Here is a 7,158-nt window from a genome sequence, read left to right on the forward strand (position 1 = left end):
ACGTGTCTTTGTGTACTTACTTAAGTACTAGTGGAAGTCTACTTTTATGAACCAGAGTCTCCTGGAGGGAGAGCGTGAGTTTGTGTATAGATCTATATGGGACCGACAATCCCTCACCTCTACTGTTAGCTACAGTTGGACCGGCAGGTCTGCGGGTGACAAACGTCATAAACGATATCGATATCCGATTCACGTCATATCAATCAGTATGGTCATAAAACTCACAATGAGAAAATAACGATATATTTACAAAGTAATATACTTTTCCTAAAACTTTCCCAAGGGATATTAACAATATGATTACTCAGCATATACAATAAGGTTAGATAAAATTGATATCCGGTAGACAGTGGAATGTGTGCCTTCCGCCTCATTTTATGTTCCTTGTTTGGTTGTGGGCTTAGGGCAGATTCACCCATTCAAGTGTCTATTCAATCTCGGTTATATACAACTCGTATGTATTAAGTGATCAAAGGAGGGTAGTATCGTTGCATCAGGTTTTCAGGGCAAACAAGTCTTCAACCAGTTTAACTTATCAACAAAACTAGATATCATTAAAGTAAGTATATTAATTATACCTGTGATTTTCGATCTTGGAACGATTAAGACTACTAGTCGGTTTTATAGAAAATATAGGATTTTCTATGGTAAACATCATTATTTTAAAGGTAACCAGTTTTCGATAGAACTTTCTGAAAACGATAACAATTATTACTGAAAACAATGTTTTACAATTGAGTAAATGGAACTAGGAACTTATTTACAAATGGTTTAATACCTATTATCAAAGTAGCATAACAAATAGGACCTTTAATGGTTAATTCTATAATTCCTTAGTTTATACATCATAATTATACATAAATAATATCCGATAGGCAGTGGAATGTTTGACTTCCGCCTCATTTCCTGTTCCTGGTTTGGTTGTGGGCTTAGGGCAGATTTACAAATTCAACTGTCCGTTCAATATTTGGTTATATATAGTTAGTATAAACTAAGTGATTATAGAATGAACTATTGTGGTTACCATTCTACTAGAGAATCATTAATGTTAATTCTATGATTACTTGATGAATACATTAGGATTATATATAATAAAGATACGGTGGACAGTGGAATGTGTGACTTCCACCTCATTTCTTGTTCCTTGTTTGGTTGTGGGCTTAGGGCAGATTCACACATTCAACTGTCTAATCGATCTGCATTATATATAATTTGTATTCACTAAATGATCACAGAAGGAATAACTATAGTCATATTACTTATTAAGAAAATATAGGATTTTCTGGAGGAACATGTGAACTTTTCCAAAGAACAAAGAGTATACTTTTTTAACAAAAATCCTTATGAACTCACCAACTTTAATGTTGATACCTTTTTAAACCACTTGTATTCTCAGGAACGTTAGTAGACAAGTACCTCTCAGATGTTGCGAAGACGGAGCTTTACGTCTTAACTTTTGTTGTACTTTTAATGTATTTCAAGTAATGTTTTCAACACAATGTATACATTATATTATCAATACGATGGTTGCTGTTACTTTGATTACTATGATGCATGTGTTGTGATACTCAACATGAAGTCATCCACCCCCGGACATTTTCGCCGTTCCGGTTTGGGGTGTGACACTTCGTCAGTTTGTATTTCTTCTCATTGGTGAGTTGAAAAGTAACAAACTTAGTCGTCTTGTTGAACACAACAATTGATCCAGCTAATGATAATCAGGTCATCGATACAGAAAAGGAAGACGACATGACTGTAGATAACACCAAGTGATTCAAAGCAACAATTAGCATCTGCAACTCTTCTAGGTGCTTAGGGAAATCCGGCTGAACTCTGCAGTTGGTACTTTGGATCTTCAACAGAGGTTGAGATGTGGCATCATCGGTTGTTTGAGAAGGATCAACAATCATATTTGTGGACGCCATTGTTAGGTTTTGAAGTTTTGAGAGAACAATGAAGTATAAGGAAAGAGAATTGGGGAAAATCTTGAATCTGATCGCGTAAAGTGTGAATGAGATACCCCAAAATCCTTTCATACGTAAATCCCAAATTTGAATTTGAAGTGGTTATTCATTAAAGGCATGCCACGTGTCTCCTTGAAAATCGGGCCTATAGCCGTAAAAGTCTCCACGTTTGAAAAATGATGAGCAATTTTTCCTTGAAAACCGTGAAGCAACCAAACCGTGACATCAAACAATCGTTTCGCGTGCCCCAAGAGGATAAGAACCGTCAGTGAACCTTCGACATGGAGGTTGGGCTCTTTTGCTTTTGGGTTTAGAAGCGAAGTCATATGCTAGACGTTTCGAAATCTTCAACCTGAGTTGGTATTACTTAGAACCTTAAGGATTTCGGTGTGTACAAAAGTGTACCAAAGAAGGTGATGAGAACAAATATATAATAAAACTTTGGTTCTGTGATGTCAATTAAAAAATCGACATAAAGAAAGTAAGATCCCAGGCAAAGATCACTTCGCTCAACTTCAAGATAGAAATCGAATAGCTTGTATGGTTTCCCATGAATTACAATCGAATACTCATAGAGGAGTATCGAAGGGCTTCTTTTAATAAGGCTTCGAAGGTTGGCTAAACTTTGGTCATGAACATAACTTAACATAAGTATGAATTCAATGATCAAAATTATTTGTGTGATCAGTGTAGTCAGTGACAAGTTAAAGTCAGTGAAAAGTGTAAGTGACAAAGAAACGAATTTATATACAGATAGAAACCATATTCCATGAAAAATAAAATTATGGATCTTGTTGGGTAAAAATGTCTTGGGTGAATAACGAAGGAATACGATTTTGAATATCGAAGAAGCGTACAGAAACAAGAGTTTCGTTAAAATATTGAACATAAAGTTCACCGTCAATTCCTTAATCAGTTAGAAATTATGGGTTTCACCATCATCACGGTCTCATGAATCAGGATCATTAACATAGACTATTTATATACCTAAATCCTGGTAGGTTTAAACCAGAGATCTCTTGGGTAAATGTCATTGTGTGTGATCGTGAAAGAACATTATGGTGAAAAAGAGTGGTTTAGAAATGAAGTGTACCTCTGCTATATGTGGACCAAGAAGGAAACTCTTAACTCGATATGATAAGAGTAAGGTAGGTCATGGAACTAATGCAAATATAGTCTGATTGGGAACGAATTCTCATAATGAGAAATCCATTAAGGCTTCGAAACACATTGAGTCGTGGAGTCTTGGGAAAACATGCTTCAACATGCTTCTAGGGACTCCTAACTAGTACAAAGGATAAAATGAATACCTTTCCCTGAAGCTGCAAAAAAAGTTTCACCAGAAGATTTCGATAGCAGGTTACACAAAAACTTATTAAACATCCAGTAAAAAACAAAAAAAATATTTTTGATTTTTGTTTGTGAAATGAAATAACAAAAATAAGAAAATATTTTTGGGATTTTGGTTTTGTGAAAAAGAAACAACAAAAATAAGAAAATATTTTTAGGATTTTTGTTTTTGAAAATGAAACAACAAAAATAAGAAAATCTTTTTGGTATTTTTGTTTTTGAAAATTAAACAACAAAAATAGGAAAATCTTTTTGTTATTTTTGTTTTTGAAAATGAAACAACAAAATAAAGAAAATCTTTTTGGTATTTTTGTTTTTTGAAAATGAAAAGACTATGGAGAATAAGATAAGTTTACCCGACACACGAAATGAAAATTATCGACATGGAAAGGTGATACATCAACACAACATTTATTCTTTGAAACCGAAGAGTATTCTGAATCGTTCAGAGGAAAGTCGAAATTGAAGCATGTCGAACACTGAACCATGAACAGTAACTTCTGATTCGTTCATCGAAGTGTCGATTGCTCTTCTCATTGCTTTATGATGATGAATTGGGAACTGCACTCGCATCAAGCATTCCTAGTCCTGACAAAATTCTTAGAAAAGATTTTTCATCCAAAGGTTTAGTATAAATATTAGCTAGTTGATCTGTTGTTTATACAAAGTGAACCTCGATGTTTCCATCCTCGACATGATTCTTGATAAAATGATATCGAAGTGCTATATGTTTGGTCTTCGAATGTTGCACTAGATTATGATAGATGCGAATAGTACTTTGTGAATCACAATACAACAATATCTTTTTCATGTTGATTGCATAATCATGCAGTTGACTTTGAATCCAAATGATTTGAGAAGTGCATGCTGCAACAACAACATATTCTGCTTCTGCTGTGGAAATCAAAACACAAGTTTGTTTCTTTGATTTCCAACTAACAAGCTTTCCATCTAAAAGTTGACATCCACCACTTGTGCTTTTTCGGTCATGTTGAGAACCTCCAAGATCCGCATCGGAAAATGCCTGTATAAAAAACCATGTTTTAGAAGGGTACCACAAGCCCAACGAAATTGTGCCTTTGAGATAGCGAAATATGTTCTTGACAGTAGTTAGATGAGGTTCCCTGGGATTCGACTGATACCTAGCATAATTGAAAATAGAAAACATAATATCAGGTCGACTAGTAGTTAAGTATAGTAACGAACCGATCATGCTCCTATACAATGTGAGATCGACATCAAGCTTGTCCAACGAAGGACCAAGGCGGGTGCCAACAACTATAGGTACTCGTAATTTCGAACTATTCGTCATTCCAAACTTCTCAAGCATATTGCGAGAATACTTCTCTTGATTGATAAAAAATCATTCTCTGCTTTGACGAATATTTAATCCCAGAAAATTGTTGATCTTCCCCATCATGATCATCTCGAACTGGATCTTCATCATGTTCTCAAACTCATTCTACAAGTCAGGATCATTAGAACCAAAAATAATATCATCAACATAAATTTGAACAAGCATGAGATTATTCCTAACTTTCTTTCGAAAGAGAGTGGGATCAACAGATCCTTGTTTAAATTTCGATGATTTTAAAAAATTGGTAAGAGTGGCATACCGGGCTCCTGGTGCTTGTTTAAGACCATAAACAACCTTATCTAAAATATAACAATGATCAGGGTATTGTGCATTTATGAAACCTGGAGGTTGTTCAAGATACACCGTTTCTTCCAAGACACCGTTGACAAATGCACAGTTGACATCCATTTGATAGACATCAAAGTCCTTGTGTGCTGCATAGGCTAAAAATATTCGAACAGCCTCGAGTCTTGCGACAGGAGCAAAGGTTTCTTCATAATCAATACCCTCTTGTTGCGAATACCCTTAACAACTAGCCTAGCTTTATTTCACACTATGTTTCCTTCTTTATCAGTTTTATTTTTGAAAATCCATTTTAAGCCTATAACTGATTGCACAGAAACAATCCAATATGGATCTTCCATTGTAACCTTTACTGACTTTGGTCAAATTTTCGAAATAAAAACATTGAACATACAAAATTCTTGATGTTCATTGAGTACCTCATTTTTTGCACGAATCTAAGCTCTTATCAACACTCCAGCTTGAGAATCACCAAGAGCGTTTTCTTTTGGATGATTTCGTGTCCATCTGTCCATAGGTGGATATGCAGAATTATCTAAAGGTGCATCTTCGAACATTTCATCTGTTTCAGAACCTTCACCTGTATTTGATACATTATCAGTCATATCATGAAATACATCAGTTTGTAAAGTGGAAGTATTTGGTAAAGATCCATTTTCTCCCCCTCAACAATTGTATCAATGTTAGGATGCTCCCCCTCGACATCTACATTCATCTGACCATGCTCCCCCTTGAAAGTATGTTCCCCCTCAACATCATTAGTCGAACTCAAGTGCTCCCCGTCCAATTGATCATTGTTTACTCCGTTTTGACTTTCGTTATGTATTGGAGAATTGGTTGATGAACCTAAATCAACATCCTCCTAAGCGATTGTCGAATCATCTGAATGCTTCGATACTTCAAGAATCTGGTTATCATCAACATGTCTTTCTGCATCAATTGACCTATCAGGAACACCAAAAATTAAATCATAATAAAAAACCATAGAATTCAAAAATTGAGACTCATCATTCGTTTCATTAATAATTGGATTTTGTTCAAAACTATTTTCGACCCTTTTGACATAATGATCATCAAAAGTAAGATTAAAAGTTTCTTCAATCTTCCTAGTTCACTTGTTCAACACCCTATATGCAACAAAATTGTGCGGATATCCCAAGAATATCCCTTCATCAGCCTTTGACTGAAATTTTGAAAGGGTATCTTTAAGATTCATTATAAAGCACCTGCAACCAAAAACATGGAAAAGTTTGACATTTGGTTTTCTATTGTTAATGATTTCATATGGGGTTATGTTAAAGCAATGATGAATGAAAGATCTATTTTGAGTAAAACACGCTGTCGAAACCGCTTCAGCCTAGAGATACTGTGGAAGATTCGCATATGTAAACATGGTTCTTGCTGCCTCGCAAAGAGACCTGTTCCTTCTTTAGAAAACACCATTTTGTTGAGGTGTGTAAGGAGATGAAAAATTATGCGAGATTCCTTGTTCAGTTAGGAATGAATCAAGAACATGGTTCTTAAATTTTGAGCCATTATCACTCTTGATCTTTCGAACCTTCTTCCTCAAACTAAGTTCTATGTGCTTGATGAAATCGATTATTACTCGAGTTGTTTCTGAATTCAGTCGAAGAAAGTAAACCCAAGTAAACCTTGAAAAATCATCAACAATGACCAATATGTACCTCTTCTTGTTGAGAGTTTCAACAGTCAAAGGCCCATAGAGGTCAATGTGAAGAAGTTCCAAAGGTTCAATGATCTTCAAATCAATAACTATTGGATGACGTTGTCTATGTTGCTTCCCTTGTTCACAAGCTGCACATAAAGAATCATTATCAAATTTTAAAATAGGTAAACCAGAACAAGATCATTTACCACCAATTTGTTCAGATTTTTGAAATTTAAGTGAGAAAGTCTTCGATGCCATAGCCAGCTTATATCTGATGAGGCTTTAGAAAGTTAACAAACCGAGGGAACACCAACAATTGGTTTGATGTCAAGGGTAAACATATCTCCTTTCCTCTTTTATTTGAGTAGAACCTCATTGGTTTCTTTGTTCGAAATCACGCTTCCTTCTTCATCAAATACAACTTGATTTACAGTGCCCACAACATGTTGCGAAACACTTATCAAGTTATGTTATAGACCTTCGACATATGCTACCTGATTAACTTTAAACTTCCC

The sequence above is a fragment of the Lactuca virosa genome, chromosome 8 (assembly GCF_052849685.1).
Source record: "Lactuca virosa cultivar CGN04683 chromosome 8, Lactuca_virosa_CGN04683_v6, whole genome shotgun sequence".
Taxonomy (NCBI): domain Eukaryota; kingdom Viridiplantae; phylum Streptophyta; class Magnoliopsida; order Asterales; family Asteraceae; genus Lactuca; species Lactuca virosa.